This window comes from Phoenix dactylifera, chromosome 6, assembly GCF_009389715.1.
Source record: "Phoenix dactylifera cultivar Barhee BC4 chromosome 6, palm_55x_up_171113_PBpolish2nd_filt_p, whole genome shotgun sequence".
Classification (NCBI taxonomy): domain Eukaryota; kingdom Viridiplantae; phylum Streptophyta; class Magnoliopsida; order Arecales; family Arecaceae; genus Phoenix; species Phoenix dactylifera.
Window position 1 is genome coordinate 8,374,390 of NC_052397.1, and position 20,322 is coordinate 8,394,711.

Below are 20,322 nucleotides of genomic sequence, written 5' to 3' on the forward strand. Positions count from 1 at the left end.
ATCACTCGTCCTTAGCCCAAAAATCATCCTAGTGCATAAATATCCTAAGCCTAATTAAAATCAACTAGACGTTGGCCCCTAAGGATATTCGAGCTCAATAGGACGAAGACTACTGAAAGTTGCATCAATTTCGCTCTATGGCCCGGGTTGATGTCTAGGTAAGCTTTGTCCCTCTAAGTGATTAAAGGGAGACAGTTTCTGTTCGAGGAAAGTGGGTTTTAAGTGGGACCTTTGCTACACGCATCGTGACCCCTCCACTTACCTGGGAGCTTACCTGGTCGACTAAGGTTACTAGACCGGATTGGAGGCTTAGGTGTTCTCTTCAAACCAGTTAGGAGCTGTCTAGAATTTTTAGAAAAATATTAGAAATTGTTGGATGATGTTTTAATGCATGTTTAATTTTAATTATTATTATTATTATTATTATTTGTTAGGGTGTTAGTTTAGATCTCTTTAGGTGGTACTTGTACTAACCCAAAAAAATAAAATAAAATAAATAAATAATAATAAAAAATAATAAAATAATAAAATTTCAGTATATGCTGTTGTGGGAAAGAGATAAAACGAATAGATTATTTCGAGTTGAACCAAGAGATAAAAATTTAATTGTTCAAAATTCAAATAATCAAAGAAATTTCATCATGGATATGAAATTTGGACGGTCATTAGTTTCTTTTATGATGGTTTGTCCTCCAATATGAGACAATTTGTAGAAATAATGTGTAACGGTGAATTCATGAGTAAGGAACCAAATGAAGCCTGGGATTATTTTGATCTTTTAGCAGAAAATGCACAAGCTTGGGATACAACAGATAAAAATGAAAAATCTAAAATAGCACCTAAGGCAAAAGGAGGAATATATCTTATTAAAGATGATAATGATGTCAATGTAAAAATTGCTAATCTGACTAGGAAGGTTGAAGCCATGGAATTAAGCAAGGCCAATTTAGGAAAAGCACAAACTATTGTTGAAAGTATATGTGGAATTTGCGAGAGTAATGCACATGTGACCAAGGATTGTCCTACAATCCCTGCTTTTCAAGAAGTGTTACATGATCAAGCAAATTTCACCATACTTATAAAAGACCATTTCTAGAAACATATAATCCTAATTGTCGAAACCATCCTAACTTTAGTTGGAGACATGGACCCACTGCCAATGAATCTCAAGAAAATTCTGTTCCTACTCCTTATGTGCCACCACATAGGAAATCCCTTGAAGATACTTTGCAAACCTTCATGCAAGGGCAGACTCAAATAAATCAGAATACAATGCAATCACTCCAAGAACTTAAAAATTCTGTAGATAGAATTGAGACTCAACTCAATGTTAGGGAAAAAGGGACATTTCCAGCCCAACCTCAATCTAACCCAAGGGGTCAACATGAGGTCCATGAAACAAGTTCATCCCAACCTAAATTTGAACAAGTTAAGTCTGTCACAACCCTTCGTAGCAGAAAAATAATTAACAAAGAAATTCCGATAAAAGATGACAAACATGAAAAATCTATTGAAAAGAAGGATGAAGATGATAATGAACAAGATGATCCAATACCCCATCACAAGATAGTTGCTCCATTCCCTCAGCGCTTGCTTGCAGCTAAAAAGAAAATACCTGACCAAGAAATTCTGGAAATCTTTAAACAAATAAAGATTAATATTCCTTTATTAGATGCCATTAAGCAGATCCCATCTTATGCCAAATTTTTAAAAGATCTTTGTACCATAAAGCGAAAGCTTTACGTATAAAAGAAAGCTTTTCTAACTGAACAGGTGAGTGCTATTCTCAAACACAACACCCCACCTAAATATAAAGATCCTGGTTGTCCTACCATATCTTGCATCATAGGAAACTTCAGGATACAACGAGCCCTTCTGGATTTAGGTGCAAGTGTTAACTTACTGCCCTATTCAGTTTATTAACAATTAGGACTTGGTGAACTAAAACCCACTAAGGTTACTCTCCAACTTGCCAATCGATCTATAAAGATACCAAGAGGAGTAGTCGAGGATGTACTTGTCCAAATTGATAAATTCTATTTGTGGAGTGATTGATCATAACCCTATTTGATTTTGATGAGCTCAAAGCATTTGAGTATATCTTATGTTTACTAATGAATTCAATCTAGTGTTTCAGTAAAATTCTTGTAAATTTATGGTTAAGTGTCTCTAGATTTGGTTCAAGACATTTTGGATAAGTTAAGAAGTCAATTTGAACCAAAGTCTGAGACTCGAGTCGACTCCGGAAGATTACGAGTCGACTCCAAGCGTATCAAAAGCACTGGCACAGGCTCGAGTCGACTCCTATACATTACGAGTCGACTCCGACTGAGAACAGACAGACGAACAGAAAGATCCAACTCAAAACCTGTCAACGAGTCGACTCCTGAAGAACGCGAGTCGACTCCGATACTGCCGAGTCGACTCCAGGGTAGTACGAGTCGACTCCAGGGAGTTACAGACAGAAAGACAGAGAAGTTATTTTGGACCCTGAGAGCCGAGTCGACTCCTAAGGAACTCGAGTCGACTCCGATGGTTGGCAGGTCGACTCCAAAGGAAGCGAGAGTCGACTCCCAGTGTGATACAAGGCAAAAGTCAGAGAGCAACTTTCGGACACTGAGAGCCGAGTCGACTCCCGCAAAGTCCGAGTCGACTCCAAGACAGCGCGACCCCAAAAAGACAGAAGACAGTATTTTTGTCTATGAGAGGCGAGTCGACTCCAAGACAGTTCGAGTCGACTCCAAGACAGCGCTACCCCAAAAAGACAGAAAACTGTTTTTCGGATATTGAGAGCCGAGTCGACTCCGAAACAGTTCGAGTCGACTCCAGGACGGCACGAGTCAAAAGACAGAAGATCGGGAGTTCGGACTCTGAGCGCCGAGTCGACTCCCAGAATTTTCGAGTCGACTCAAGTGAGCAAAGTTGAAGAATACATCTATGGATTCCTTGGAATGAGTCGACTCCAAAAGTGCCAGGTCAGCTCCAGACATTGGGGAGTCGACTCCGGGTTAAGTCGAGTCGACTCCCAGTCGAGAAGAGCACTTTAATTCAAATCCGGAACAGTTGCCGAGCCGACTCCAGAAAAGCATGAGTCGACTCCTGCTGCAGCCAAGTCGACTCCAGATTGCGCGAGTCGACTCCGATCCCAACGGAAACATTGTCAGGATGTGCAGAATGTGCAGAACGGCTAGAAGATTGTGTCTAACGGCTAGTTTCCGTGGGAAATGGCTTAAATAGCCACAGAGAACTGTAGCAAGGTAGAGAAGCGACATTCCATTCAAAGAAAATAAGAAATCTTCATCTACCAAAGAATTTAAAAGGAAAAGAAGGAAGAGGGGCCATTAACTCCATCCAACCAACTCTTCCCAGCATTAAAGAAGTCTCCTTCAGTCTTCAAGTCTTCAAGACATTCAAGAGGAGACCCCGAGTTCGAGAAGCCCTCCTCTACATCTTCATAAATTCATTTGAGGGCTCTTAACTTCTCTCTTATTTATATCGCTGAATATCTGCTTGTTTAGAAGCTGTATTTTTCTGTTTGTTTTTCAATCCATTTGTTCCTTACTTAATTCAATCAGGGAATTGAATCAAGGGTGTAAAGGTTTGTTGATGAGCCTAGGTTGAAACCAACGTGTAAGGGTTTGATTGTGATCTTGAAAAAATAATCGGGTGGTTCTAGTCGGTGAGCCCGGGAAAACCGATCGAGTTCGTTGTGATCTCGTAAAACAACAAGTTAGGTTGTGAGCTTGTAAAACAACCGGCTGTAATCCGAGGGATTATAGTGAATTCCCAAGTGAGGCTTGGGGAGTGGACGTAGGAGCAAGGGTTAGCTCTGAACCACTATAAATTTTCTTGTGTTTGTGATTGTCTTGTTGTCTCTTACTTTCATTTCATATACTGCACATAGCATCTAATTAATCCACTTGCAAAAAGCATTAATTAGTTATTCACAAACCTTCTAATTGCTATAATTATTTTAAGACCCAATTCACCCCCCCCCCCTCTTGGATTGTCTATCTGGGCAACAAGTGGTATTAGAGCCGGAACTCTATTACCCAAAGAGTAAAAGATCAAAATGACAACCCCATTTGGATCTTCTTACATTGAGGGCCAGTCCACCCATAGACCTCCATTTTTTAATGGATCCAACTACTCATATTGGAAGGCTAGGATGAGAATATTTATCCAAGCCCAAGACTATGAGATGTGGACCACCATACTAAATGGACCATACATCCCATCCATTTATGTAGAGGGTGTCACTGTACCCAAGCTTGAAAAGGATTGGGATGACAATGACATAAGGAAGGCACAACTAAATGCCAAAGCCATGAATGTGCTTTATTGTGCTTTAGATAGAAATGAATTCAATAGAGTCTCTACTTGCATTTCTGCAAAAGAGATTTGGGATAGACTTGAAGTGACCCACGAGGGCACAAATCAAGTAAAAGAATCCAAAATAAATATATTAGTTCATAAGTATGAATTATTTAAAATGGATTCTAATGAAACAATCACTTGCATGTTCACTAGATTTACTGACATTGTCAATGGCCTAAAAAGCCTTGGCAAAAATTATACTAACAGTGAGCTTGTCAGGAAGATTCTTCGTTGTCTACCAAGGTCATGGGAAGCTAAGGTGACGGCAATCCAAGAAGCCAAGGACTTAAACAAGCTGCCACTCGAGGAGCTACTTGGATCCCTCATGACGCATGAGCTAACAATGAAACAACACAATGAAGAAGAGTCCTCTCACAAGAAAAAGGTAATAGCACTAAAATCTGTTTCCATTAACAAAGATTTGTCTTGCAGCAGTAGCAGTGAAGAGGAAGACAATGAGGGAGATAATGATGAGGCTCTCCTTGTAAGAAAATTCCGTAGATTCATCAACCGGAAGAAGTCCTCTCATCAAAGGAGAGGCCCCTCAAGCTCCTATCACAAGGATAAAGGTAAGGAAAGGGAAAATGAGGAGATCGGATGTTATGAGTGTGAGAAGCCGGGGCATTTCAGAGCTGAGTGTCCTTTGCTGAAGAAGGGGAGCAAGTACAAGAAAAAGAAAGTCCTCGTCTCCATCCTATCGGACTCCGATACATCATCATCATCATCGGATGAGGAACAAGAAGAAAAGGCCAACTTATGTTTTATGGCTAACGACAATGAGGTAACATCCGAAACACATTTAGACTTTATCTTTGATGAATTATATGATGCTTTCAATGAATTAATGGACGAGTATAAGACAATAAACCTTAAGAACAAAGAGTTGAAACTAACTAACCAAACTCACCTCTATAAGTACGATACATTAATTAAGGATAAAGATGTTATCATTAAAGAAAATTCAGAACTTAAGACAAGCAACCAAATGTTAATTCAAAAGACTAATGCCTTAATTAAAGATAACGAAAGACTAACCAAAGAAATATTAGAACTTAAAAACAATAAACAAATCATAAAAGAGAGTCTCACAAAAGACCTAAATGGACTAAAAACAGAAAAACAAAAATTGGCACTAGAACTTGAAAAGTACAAGCCTTTTATAGAAAAATTTACATATAGCTCAGAAAAATTAGAAATGATACTTAATAGTCAACGAGCTGTGTTCAATAGAGCTGGTTTAGGGTATAAACCTAAAAATAAGCAAAAGCTCCTTAGTAATTTCTTTGTAAAAGCAGGAAAAAGCAAAACTAAGAAAATAACATGTTTTTGCTGTGGAACATTAGGACATAAAGCAAATGTGTGTGATTATAGAAAAGAAAAAACTAAGAGAAAAATTAAAAGGGTTTGGGTTCCAAAAGGAACCAACATTACTAACCATGAAAGACCAAAGAAAACTTGGGTACCTAAAATTGTATGATTTGCTTGTGTAGGAGTGTCTTGCAGCCAAGGTCGACAAAAATTGTTGGTACTTGGATAGTGGCTGCTCAAGACACATGACGGGTGACAAAGACCAATTCTTCACCCTTGAGCCTAAGAAGGGAGGTGCTGTGACATTTGGAGACAATAACTAAAGTCACATCATTGGTATAGGTAAAGTACAAATCACCCCTTCAACCTTTATTGATAATGTTAGATATGTTGATGGTCTTAAGCATAATCTACTTAGCATTAGTCAATTGTGTGATAGAGGTTTTGATGTTTTGTTCAAACCATCTTTATGCATCATAACCAACTCAAATGACAACAGTTTAGTTTTTAAAGGAATAAGATGTGGGAATGTGTATGTAGTAGACCTTGAGGATCTTGCCAAACATAACCCATGTTTAGTTGTTAATGAAACTAAGGATAATGATGCTAGTTGGTTATGGCACCGTAAGTTGGGTCATGCAAGTATGGACACAATATCAAAACTAGTTAAAAGAGATTCCGTGATAGGTTTGCCAAAACTAAAGTTTGAGAAGAATAAAATATGTGAAGCTTGTCAATATGGCAAACAATCAAGGACTCATTTAAATCCATAAATTGTGTCTCTACCTCTAGATCTCTAGAACTACTACACATGGATCTATTCGGACCAACTAGAACCACAAGTCTAGGTGGAAATAAATATGGTCTAGTTATTGTAGATGATTTTTCTAGATATACTTGGGTCATGTTCTTAGCTCATAAAGATCAAGCATTTTCAGTATTTAAGAAATTTCATAAGGAAGTAACAAATGCTAGAGATACTTCAGTCATAGCTATTAGAAGTGATTATGGAACGGAATTTGAAAATCATCTATTTGATGAATTTTGCAATAAAAAGGGAATAACTCATAATTTTTCTGCACCTAGAACACCACAACAAAATGGAGTTGTAGAAAGAAAAAATAGAACCCTAGAGGAAATGGCTAGAACCACGCTATGTGAAAGTAACCTCCCTAAGTACTTTTGGGGAGAAGCCATTAATACCTCATGTCATATATTAAATAGAGTTTTATTGAGACCCATTATAAAGAAAACACCTTATGAACTTTGGAAAAATAGAAAACCAAAAGTAAACTATTTTCATGTCTTTGGATGTAGGTGTTTTGTTCATAATAATGAAAAAAATAATCTAGGTAAATTTGACTCTAAATCTGATGAGGATATATTTTTGGGGCATTCTACAACTAGTAAAGCCTATAGAGTTTTTAATAAAAGAACCCTTGTTATTGAAGAATCTATACATGTTGTTTTTGATGATTCTAGTAATATCTCTTCTAGCAAGAGAGTTGATCTTGATGATGATGCTGAAATTCTTGAAAAAAAGATTGATGAGATGACATTACAAGAAGATGAACAAAAATTAATTGGAAATGCATCATCAAGCCAAGAGGCTATTGTGAATCATGGGCTGACTAAGGCTTGGAGGTATGCTCATGGGCATCCTAAAAAATTAATTTTAGATGATCCATCTCAACCTGTTAGGACTAGAGCATCTCTTAGGAACTTAAATAATCATCTAGCTTTTGTCTCACATTTTAAACCCAAACACATAGAAGAAGCTGAAAAAGATGTAAATTGGATAAATGCAATGCAAGAAGAACTAAACCAATTTACTAGAAACAAGGTATGGAACCTAGTTGAACGACCCTCTGAATATTTAATTATAGGTACCAAATGGATATATAAAAATAAACTTGATGAAAATGGAATTGTAATTAGGAATAAGGCTAGACTAGTAGCAAAGGGCTATAATCAAGAAGAAGGTATAGATTTTGATGAAACCTTTGCTCCTGTAGCTAGACTTGAGGCAATTAGATTATTACTAGCATTCGCATGCTCTAAGGATTTCAAATTATTTCAAATGGATGTAAAAAGTGCATTTTTGAATGGGTATATTAATGAGGAGGTGTATGTAGAACAACCTCCTGGTTTTGAAAATCATCAATACCCTAATCATGTGTATAAATTGAACAAAGCACTTTATGGTTTGAAACAAGCACCTAGAGCATGGTATGAAAGACTTAGCAAATTTCTACTAGATCATGAGTTCTCTAGGGGAAATGTAGATACAACACTGTTTTTAAAGAAGAAAAACAAAGAAATGTTAGTAGTGCATATTTATGTTGATGATATTATTTTCGGTGCTACTAACAATCGCCTCTGCGAAGAATTTGCTGACTTGATGCAGAGTGAGTTTGAAATGAGCATAATGGGAGAGCTGAACTATTTCCTCGGGCTTCAAATCAAACAATCTGAAGAAGGGATCTTCATCAATCAAGCTAAATACATCAAGGAGATGCTTAAGAAGTTTGATATGGAGGGAAACAAGTCAATCAGCACACCCATGAGCTCATCATGCAAACTAGACCAAGAAGAATCAGGTAAATCTGTAGATCAAAAGATGTATAGAGGTATGATAGGATCTTTATTGTATCTCACTGCAAGTAGACCTGATATCATGTTTAGTGTATGCATGTGTGCTAAATATCAGTCTAATCCTAAGGAATCTCATCTAATTGCAGTCAAGAGAATCTTTAAATACCTAATAGGAACAAAAAATATAGGTTTATGGTATTCTAAAGAATCTAGCCTGAACTTAATAGGATACATAGATTTAGACTTTGCTGGTTGTAAACTTGATAGAAAAAGCACCAGCGGGTCATGTCAATTCTTAGGAGAAAATTTAATCTCATGGTTTAGCAAGAAACAAAACTCGGTTGCATTATCTACTGCTGAAGCTGAATATGTTGCTGCCGGGAGTTGTTGTGCTCAAATCATGTGGATCAAACAACAACTGGAAGATTATGGAATTAAACAAGATAAAATTTTCATTAATTGTGACAATACAAGTGCTATTAACTTAACTAAGAATCCAATTCAGCACTCAAGAACCAAACACATTGAAATAAGACATCACTTCATAAGAGATCATGTACTGAATGGTGATGTTACACTTCAATTTATTTGCACTGATGATCAACTAGCTGACATCTTTACAAAACCCTTGAGTGAAGAGAGATTTAGTGTGCTTAGGAGAGGATTAGAGTGATTGATCCATCCTAGTGATGTTCTCTTCTAGTTCATTGATTTTGATGATTAGGTTGTGTTAAATATAGAGTCTCTCATCGATGATTATCAAATCAGATCATAAACTTAGTGATTATCCCTTGTTTGGCACGAAAATAGCATGATTTTTAGGTGCGTGCCAGAGTTTGAGTCGACTCGGATATGTTTCAGAGTCGGCTCATGAGGGGGAGTCGACTCGCACATAGATGGGAGTCGACTCGAGGTCGATGGCAACATATGGGGAGTCGACTCGTGCATATTTTGGAGTCGACTCGAGGTCGAGTCGACTCGCGACTTACTTGAGTCGACTCGCGGTCGGGAATCCGATGTTTTAACCCTAATCGAAGTGTTTAATCAACACTTCTATTCACCGCCTCCACTGTTCACAAACCCTAGAGCCGTCTCCGACCTCGTCTCCGACCTCCATTAGGGCTTTTCCGTCGAGCTTCTTCCGACCATTAGGACTTTTTCCCCTCTCTAGGTCTACTATGCCTTGTAAGGTAGTTGTCCCGAGCCGGAAGAGGCCTCAATCCGTGAGCGGCGCCGAGCGACGGTCCAAGGCTCGGAATGAACCCGGGAGGCCACAACCTCCGGTTCCTTCCCCGCCGAGGCCGGTTCCCTCACATCCGTGCGCCGGGAAGGCGGTCTCCACCGGGAGATATGTCAACTTCGACTATCTCTCCCGGGAAGGCTTCACTATAGGGCATAGGTTGAGGGCCCAAGGATTAGAATTGTTTGCTCTCTAGATCTCCCTACTTACCCGGGGCTAGTGAGGGAGTTTTACGGGACTGTTTCTAGGGGTAATGGTGGGATACAGGGAACCGTAGCCGGTGTCCCTTTATTCATTTCAGAGAATTTTATAGCACAAATCCTACATCTTCCCCAAGTAGGGGTGTTTCCCACTCACCCGGCCGATAGGACTGAGGCCCTTACGGCCATATTAGGGAGTCCACCCCAGTCCCCACTAGATGAGGTGTCCGCTAGTCAGCTTTCAGTTGAAATGCGGCTCCTCCTGAGTATTATATCTAGGACCCTCTTTCCTAAGACCGGCCGCTTTGACTTTGTATCCGAGAGGGACCTAGCCCTAATGTACTATATTCTCTAAGATACCCCAATTAACTTCCCTAAGCTGATCTACAAATACCTATGTGAGCCACTAGACAAACCTAGGCTCACCCTTCCATATGGGATGTTGTATACCCTGATTTTTAGGGAGTCCAAGGTCCCCATTCTTGAGGGGGAACCCTCTCGCGCACTGCGATACACAGATCGCATGGGTGAGGGAACCCTTCACAGGATGGGATTTGATAAGGTTGAGGGAGTCTGGGTCAGGAAATCATCCTCTTCCACACCTACTACTCGACACTCCCCCAGCCCTGATCATGATTCTGACTTTCCCACCTATCCCTCCACCTCAGCACCATCCACTTCAGCCGGACCCTCCTCTTCAGCACCTCCTACTCAGCCACTAGAGGTCCGGATCTCTCCTGAGCAGCTCCGGAAGCTGCGGCAGGAGATCGTACGGGATCTTCGGGACGACCTACTAAGGGAGCTCCGAGGTCCAGCCACTGCCCCCTCTTCTGCATTGGTTCCCTCATTGTCAGCCGTGATCGAGATGACGGCTCATCTGAGGGAAGAGATTTACAATGTCAGAAGCCTTATACAAGCCCAGTTCTCAAATATGAGTGATGTCACAAGTAACACAAGAAAGATGCGAGATGACATCCGACACGACTTGGGCAGCCAGAGTCAGGGGGCCGAGCGTCTGGCGAATGTGTTGATCTCCAAGTTGGATACCCTTCAGGAGAGTCTAACTGAGCTCTCCTCGATCCACAATAGGGCCACCTCGGCGATCATCACGCAGCTAGGGAACGTCACAGATGGGGTCAGTCTACTTATGGAACAATCAAGACTGGGCAAGGGAGCCACATCCTCCTCAAAGAAGCCCTAGCTTGCTTTTTCATTTTGACATGTACTTACTGCTTTACTCTTTGTATCTACAAGTGTACCTACATATACAATCAATACAATGAGTAGACAATTTTCTTCAAACTGTGCAAATTTGATCTCTAATTGCTTGTGTGATGTGCTTTCTTCCTTTTTGCTATGATGACAAAAAGGGGGAGAAAATATATTGAATAGACATGTAAAGGGAATCAATGAAAATCAATAAAAAGCAAACTATTAAAACACACAATAATTTGCTCTTAGTGGATTCGATACCTCGAGGCTCATTATCTCTCTGTTGGGGCTCCTAACGGAGTAATCTTCAGAATCTATTCAAGGGATATTTGGAAATTAGTTGAATTATACTCAAGAACAAATTGGCAGATTTTTTCTCTAAAAATCGAAAATTTAAGTTCAAAAGCTTCAATACACTAAAAGAAATTTCAGAGAATCAAAACCAAGTTGAATGCATGTGTTGAGGGGGGAGAATCTGAATTTTTTTAGAAAGCAAACTCATTAAATATATATAAGCCAAACAATTGATTGCATGACATGAAGGCTTATATAATTCAAAATGAAAGGGGGAGCTTTAACTTCAAAATTTACTGTTTCACACCTTTCAGTTTTGGATAAATTAAAATAACTAGACACTTGAATTCATTTTAAAATTTTACTATAAATCTCCTTGTTTGTTGAGCAATTCACTTTACATATACTCAATGTTTTGTCATCATCAAAAAGGGGGAGATTGTGGAGTGATTGATTATAACCCTATTTGATTTTGATGAGCTCAAAACATTTGAGTATATCTTATGTTTACTAATGAATTCAATCTAGTGTTTCAGTGAAATTCTTATAAATTTATGGTTAAGTGTCTCTAGATTTGGTTCAAGACATTTTGGATAAGTTAAGAAGTCAATTTGAACCAAAGTCTGAGACTCGAGTCGACTCCGGGAGATTACGAGTCGACTCCAAGCGTATCGGAAGCACTGGCACAGGCTCGAGTCGACTCCTATACATTACGAGTCGACTCCGACTGAGAACAGACAGACGAACAGAAAGATCCAACTCAAAATCTGTCAACGAGTCGACTCCTAAAGAACGCGAGTCGACTCCGATACTGCCGAGTCGACTCCAGGGTAGTACGAGTCGACTCCAGGTAGTTACAGACAGAAAGACAGAGAAGTTATTTTGGACCCTGAGAGCCGAGTCGACTCCTGAGGAACTCGAGTCGACTCCGATGGTTGGCAGGTCGACTCCAAAGGAAGCGAGAGTCGACTCCCAGTGTGATACAAGGCAAAAGTCAGAGAGCAACTTTCGGACACTGAGAGCCGAGTCGACTCCCGCAAAGTCCGAGTCAACTCCAAGACAGCGCGACCCCAAAAAGACAGAAGACAGTATTTTCGTCTCTGAGAGGCGAGTCGACTCCAAGACAGTTCGAGTCGACTCCAAGACAGCGCTATCCCAAAAAGACAGAAGACTGTTTTTCGAATACTGAGAGCCGAGTCGACTCCGAAACAGTTCGAGTCGACTCCAGGATGGCACGAGTCAAAAGACAGAAGATCGGGAGTTCGGACTCTGAGCGCCGAGTCGACTCCCAGAATTTCCGAGTCGACTCAAGTGAGCAAAGTTGAAGAATACATCTATGGATTCCTTGGAATGAGTCGACTCCAAAAGTGCCAGGTCAGCTCCAGACTTTGGGGAGTCAACTCCGGGTTAAGTCGAGTCGACTCCCAGTCGAGAAGAGCACTTTAATTCAAATTCGGAACAGTTGCCGAGCCGACTCCAGAAAAGCATGAGTCGACTCCTGCTGCAGCCGAGTCGACTCCAGATCGCGCGAGTCAACTCCGATCCCAACGGAAACATTGTCAGGATGTGCAGAATGTGCAGAACGGCTAGAAGATTGTGTCTAACGGCTAGTTTCCGTGGAAAATGGCTTAAATAGCCACAGAGAACTATAGCAAGGTAGAGAAGCGACATTCCATTCAAAGAAAACAAGAAATCTTCATCTACCAAAGGATTTCAAAGGAAAAGAAGGAAGAGGGGCCATTAACTCCATCCAACCAACTCTTCCCAGCATTAAAGAAGTCTCCTTCAGTCTTCAAGTCTTCAAGACATTCAAGAAGAGACCCCGAGTTCGAGAAGCCCTCCTCTACATCTTCATAAATTCGTTTGAGGGCTCTTAACTTCTCTCTTATTTATATCGCTGAATATCTGCTTGTTTAGAAGCTGTATTTTTCTGTTTGTTTTTCAATCCATTTGTTCCTTACTTGATTCAATCAGGGGATTGAATCAAGGGTGTAAAGGTTTGTTGGTGAGCCTAGGTTGAAACCAACGTGTAAGGGTTTGATTGTGATCCCGAAAAAACAATCGGGTGGTTCTAGCCGGTGAGCCCGGAAAAACCGACCGAGTTCGTTGTGATCTCGTAAAACAACAAGTTAGGTTGTGAGCTTGTAAAACAACCGGCTGTAATCCGAGGGGTTATAGTGAATTCCCAAGTGAGGCTTGGGGAGTGGACGTAGGAGCAAGGGTTAGCTCCGAACCACTATAAATTTTCTTGTGTTTGTGATTGTCTTGTTGTCTCTTACTTTCATTTCATACACTGCACATAGCATCTAATTAATCCACTTGCAAAAAGCATTAATTAGTTATTCACAAACCTTTTAATTGCTATAATTATTTTAAGACCCAATTCACCCCCCCCCCCTCTTGGGTTGTCTATCTGGGCAACACTATTTTTCAGTCGACTTCATAGTATTAGATACCTAGTCTGTCATGAATTGTACCACTCCAATTACCTGTCATTCTAGGCCGCCCATTTCTAGCTATTTCCAATGCTTTGATCAACTGTCGAAATGGAATAATGAAAATATCATTCGGGAATATGACTATAGATTTTAATATATTTAACATTTGCAAACAACCCGATAATGACAACGAAAATGATGAGATTCATTGAGTTAATCTGATCGACTCCATTGTAGAAGATGCTCTTGTCCCATCTCTTTCTTCTGATCCTTTAGAAACATGCCTAACTCATTTCGGAAATGCAGATATCAACCAAAACTTTAGATAAATCAGTGCTATATTAGATTCAGCTCCTTTGTTAGATACAGATAGGTAGAAATCTCGTTTTGAAGAATTGCCCACACGCAACAATAGTCCTCTACCATCTAGTGTTCAAGCACCTAAACTTGAGCTAAAACCTTTGCCATCTGAGCTCAAGTATGCATACCTTGGTCAAGAAGAGACTTTTCCTGTGATCATATCATCCCAACTCGAACAAAGTCAAGAACTAAAATTATTAGAAATTCTCAAAGAGCATAAGGAAGCAATAGGGTGGACAATTGCTGATATCAAGGGAATTAGTCCCTCAATTTGCACTTATAGAATCCACCTAGAAGCTGATGCCAAACCTTCTCGTCAACCTCAACGTCGATTAAACCCAAACATGAAGGATGTGGTTAGGGCAGAAGTTCTGAAACTTCTGGATGCGGGTATGATCTACCCAATTTCAGATAGTAAGTGGGTAAGTCCAACCCAAGTGGTCCCGAAAAAATCTGGTGTTACTGTAGTCAAAAATGCCAACAATGAATTAGTTCCAACTAGGGTCCCCACTAGTTGGCGTGTATGCATTGACTATAGAAAACTTAATTCTGTCACAAGGAAGGATCACTTTCCTCTACCTTTTATTGATCAAATCTTAGAAAGGTTGGCAGGTCATAAATTTTATTGCTTCCTAGATGGCTATTCCGGTTATAACCAAATTATAATTGATCCTGAAGATCAGAAAAAGACCACTTTTACATGTCCTTTTGGCACATTTGCTTACAAGAGAATGCCTTTTGGATTATGTAATGCTCCTGCAACCTTCCAAAGATGCATGCTCAGTATTTTCTCTGACATGGTTGAGCGTTTTTTGGAAGTCTTCATGGATGATTTTTCGATTTTTGGCTCCTCTTTTGAAAACTGTGTGGACCATTTAAGGCTATTCTTAATTCGGTGTGAGGAGAAGAATCTAATCTTAAACTGAGAAAAGTGCCATTTCATGGTAACTAGGGGAATTGTTCTCGGGCACGTCATTTCATGTGAAGGAATTGAAATAGACAAGGCTAAAATTGACTTAATTGCTAACTTACCCACCCCAAAAACTATCAAAGATATACGCTCATTTTTGGGTCATGCAGGATTTTATAGGAGATTCATTAAAGATTTTAGCTCAATATCTAAACCCTTATGTAATCTCCTTCAAAAGGAAACCTAATTTGTGTGGTCTGAAGAATGTTAAAGAGCTTTTGATAAACTTAAAAGCTTGCTGACCTCTGCTCCCATCATGCAACCACCTGACTGGTCGCTTCCTTTTGAAATTATGTGTGATGCTAGTGAATATGCAGTTGGGATAGTTCTAGGGCAAAGAAAAGAAAGGAAGCCTTATGTTATTTACTATGCAAGTAAGACTTTAAATAGTGCACAAAAGAATTACACCACTACGGAAAAGGAACTACTTGCTGTAGTATTTGCACTAGACAAATTTAGGTCTTACTTAATTGGATCCAAAATCATTATCTACACTAACCACGCTGCCCTTAAGTACCTTCTTTCAAAAAAAGATGCTAAGGCGCGTTTGCTTAGGTGGATCCTTCTGCTCCAAGAATTTTTTCTAGAAATAAGAGATAAAAAGGGGTAGAGAACATAGTAGCTGATCACTTGTCCCATCTCACTCTTCCAGATTCCATAGACAATTCACCCATAAGAGACACTTTCCCTGATGAATAACTCTTTGAGATCACGTCGTCACCCTGGTTTGCAGACATTGCAAATTTTCTTGTCACGGGTGAACTCCCGATTCATTGGAATAAACAGGACAAAAGAAAATTTCTGACCGAAATAAAAAATTTCTTCTGGGATGATCCTTATCTTTTCAAATACTGCCCAGACCAAATTATTAGGAGATGTGTACCTAATGACGAATTTATTAGTGTTATTTCCTTTTGTCATTCTAAAGCTTGCGGTGGTCATTTCTCTGCTAAGAAAACGGCTGCAAAAATTTTACAGTGCGGTTTCTATTGGCCCACCTTGTTCAAAGATTCCCATAACTTTTGCAAAGCTTGCGAGCGTTGTCAAAAGTTAGGTGGGATAACTCGTAGGAATATGATGCCCCTCAACCCAATTTTAATTATCGAAATATTTGACTGTTGGGGAATAGATTTTATGGGTCCATTTCCTCCTTCATTCGGAAATTTGTACATCTTAGTAGCTGTAGATTATGTCTCCAAATGGATTGAGGCAATTCCTTGCAAACATAATGACCATAAAACTGTTTTAGAATTTTTAAAAGAAAACATTCTTTCCAGATTTGGAACGCCTCGAGCCATCATCAGTGATGGGGGTTCGCACTTCTGTAATAAGCCTTTTGAGGCTTTAATGCGAAAATATGGAATCACCCATAAAATCGCCACCCCTTATCATCCACAAACAAGTGGACAAGTTGAAGTATCCAATCGATCAATTAAGAATATTCTGGAAAAAACGGTTAACCCAAATCGCAAAGACTGGTCTTTGCGTTTAACTGATGCACTCTGGGCTCATCGTATTGCTTTTAAAAGCCCGATTGGTATGTCTCTGTACCGTCTTATTTTTGGCAAACGTGTCACTTGCCTGTGGAATTGGAGCATAGGGCCTACTGGGCTATTAAAAGATTTAATTTTGATATGGATAAAGCTAGTTCACTACGCAAACTTCAACTTAATGAACTAGAAGAAATCAGGAATGAAGCATATGAGAATGCTCGAATTTATAAGAACAAAATGAAAGTCTTTCATGATAGAAATATTATAAGGAAAACATTTGAGCCTTCCCAGAAAGTTCTATTGTATAATTCAAGACTTCATTTATTTTCAGAAAAATTGAGATCTAGGTGGACCGGCCCGTTTATAGTTAAAACTGTTTATCCGTATAAAACTGTTGAGATAGAGAATCCAAACACCGATAATATTTTTAAAGTAAATGGCCAACGTTTGAAGTTATTTTTAGACAACTTTACCCCAGAGGTTGAATCGATCAATCTGGAAGATCCTGTTTATCAGGATTGATCTCTATATCTGCTAGAGATCCTCTGTTTGTATCATAATTTGTCTTTCTTTTATTTTCTGTTAAAATGACAATTGGAGAGCAACAACAGTATGCAGTCATTCTATCAAGTAAATTCTCACCTTCAGCCTTATTATCCTTCATACAATCATTAATGCCATATTTTATGCATTCATGTTGCAACATTGGGGACAATGTTGAAATTAAGTTGGGGGGAGAGATTACTCTATTTTTCTATATATCATACCAATTGTCATATCTTTCAAAAAAATAAAAAAATAAAAAAAATAAAAAATAATATATATATAATAATAATAGTAATAATAATAGCAAACATATATTTTGTTGCATTTAATTACCACTTTAATTTTTTCAAAGAATTAAACATGTGTAGCTATTAAGGCAAGGAGCACATTATGACTTATTAGAGACCTATTATTAGATCCCCACACAAGTATTCAATGACAATAGGAAGGCCTCAGGAGTTCACTTGTGTTACCTATTTGTTTGTTGACCTTATTCGCAAGAGAAGTACAAGTGTCCTTTTCCTAAAGTTCATTATTTGGTTTTTACATAAAGATAGAGTTTGAAATTCCTGGCTAGATCACCTGGGTGCCTTATGTTCTAACCTTGGTTGACCTATAGTCACAATACAGTCACGTTACATATGTATATAAAAGAAAGAGAGAGAGAGAGAAATAATACAGTTTGTCTTCACTGAGTAACCGGGCCTCTTGCCTACAAAGCAGCAAGTGTTCGCGTAAAAAAGGTGAAAATGACTGAAATAAGTGACTAGTCTGGCCTCGTGGCGTAGTCTGGTTCGAGTAATTAAGTCCGAGGGGTGTTTCACCTAATGCCTTGAGCCAACTGGATCAAGAATCATTGACCCAAAGCTCGTTACATGGACCTTAATAGAGCCTAATGGAGTTGGACTATTGTAGTCACTGTGCGAAAAAAAATATATATATATATTTTAAACATGAGTGAGTTAGTTAAACTTAAACCAAGTGACATGTGGATGACTGGTTTGACTCCATTGTTTTAGAACTCTGTGTACCTGGTGTTAGATGTATGCCCTAGAAGCCAATTTGGCTGACACATTGTTGATTCTAGGGACATAATTTTGTACTTGACTATTTATTATTGAATAAATAAAAGGCATCTTTTCATTCATATTGTCTATGTGTCTATGAATCGTCCAAGGAATTAATAAGATGATGATACATATTCTCAAGAGTTGAGAATTTGAGCCATGTATCATTGGTGATTAATTTCTAAATGCTCCTGATCAATGGATCATCACGAGGACGGTGATCGATCCGATCAGTGCACAGATCACTTTCCCTCTGGATGGACGAGACTTGAGTCCACAGTGTAGTGACACTGAAGTGATAGTGCAGGTGCTTGTTAGAGAACAAGGGTACTGAGCGTGACCAAGACAAGAAGTCACTTGGATGTCTATCCACTCGTCAGTGACTTGCTTGATGTTGCAGTAGTGTGACTGGTCCTTTGACCTGCGGTGCTTCGGCTACTCACAGTGAGGTTATTGTAGTTTGACTGCACACATACATGGTCTTTAGCCATATGGGTCCATGCAGTGTAGATTGGCTGCAGTAGGTTCACTGTAGGAGTAGGGTATGCACCTACAAGGAATCTATCGACCTTGATAGAAGAGGAGAGATCCTATGTGATTTGTTAGACTGAGTTCTAAGACCTTGGCCAGGGCAGTAATATAAAGTGGAGAAAGAGTTTTCCACTATCGAACTCGAGTCGAATAAATCTTGACATATGACAGACGATGGGGTTTGACGAGTTGTCCATGACCTCCGTCCTGTAGGGATCCACGATAGTAGGACTGTATCACACGTTAACTGCACCTAGAGGTTCATCTTTCTATTCTACTGGGTAGCCACTACATGCTGCTAGGTATCACTGGTGGATGGTGGGACTCACAGGGATTATCTCGATGATCGATAAACCCTAATGAGTTGAGTTGGAATCGTTCTAACCCATTGAAAGGAGTTTTCAATGATATAGTGATAGAGATCACAATATATCTCACTACCAGTCAGAATAGAACCTATGGGGTCACACACACTAGAAGTATTGACCGATCCGATGGTTGAAATCGTGATTAGGAATCACAAGTAATCAATTTGATTGATAAGAAGTTGAAGAAGGAACAAAGGGAATTAATTAATTGGACTTGAAACATGAGTCCTACTTCAAGTAGGATTCCTAGAGTCCTAATTGGATTAGGACTGGGAATCCTAGTTGGAGTAGGACTGGGATTCCTACTTGGAATAGGATTTCTGCAATCCTAATGAGATTAGGAGTTTTGAATCAAAATTGGATTCCTACTTAGAGCAGGATTCCTAGAGTCCTAATCGGATTAGGACTTCGGATTCAAATAGAGTCCTAATTGGATTAGGACTAAAATTAAATATGTCCTAATTTGGATTAGGGTTTCTTAAGTCACAATTAATTATTAATCTAATGAATCAATAAGACTCCTAATTGGATTAGGATTGAAGAGTTCAATTGAGTCAAAATTGATTTAAGTTCTAATTGGATTAGGACTTACCTAGATTGGATCCTAATTGGTTCACCCTTGGACTAAGCCTAATTGGATTAAGGCTTGACCACATTAGGGCATTTCAAACCCTACTTAATGTGGATTAGGGTTTACCATGAGGAAGGGGATATGCCCCTCCCTTTTCCATGTGGAGAAGGGAGAAGAGAGCCCCTCTTTGGAAAGTCATCTAGGGCTCCTACTTTGGAGGAGCCCTTGATGGCTATAAAAGGGCATATGAGGCCGGCGCCCTAGAAGCATTGAAGAGCTCTCCCTCTCCTCTTCCAATCCATGGCCACCCCTCTCCTTTTCTCCTTGGTTCAGCCGCAAGCAAAGGGAGAAAATAGAAAAGCCATTGGCGGCCCCCTCCTCTTCTCTTCCTCCTTCCAACGCAGGGAAAAGGGAGTAGGCTGCAAGGGCTTTGGTTCTTCATCCAGTTGCCTTCTTCTTCTTCCTCCTCTCAAGCACAATCAAGGGTTGATTGAAAGAGAGGAGATCAGCCATCAAAAGAAGTCTTTGCAAGGGAGCTAGCACCCCGGGAAGACAAGAAAGCTTTGATCGGTCCTCTGCTTCGTGTGGATACCCGTAGAGGCCGGACGTTTGAACGGCTTCAAGCGAACCCTCTTCCAAAACCACGAATTCAGATTTGCGGTGATCATCTACCCGCGCAAGGTGAAGATTTGATCTTCCTAATAGTTTTAAAAGTTTTAATTCTTACCTAATTACGAAAGGTCTCGAAACAA

At 39.6% G+C, this 20,322-nt stretch overlaps 1 pseudogene; it reads left to right on the top strand.

Moving 5' to 3' along the window:
- Window positions 1–925: 925 nt before the first annotated feature.
- Window positions 926–20,322, top strand: part of LOC120111177 — a 29,432-nt pseudogene continuing 10,035 nt past the window's right edge.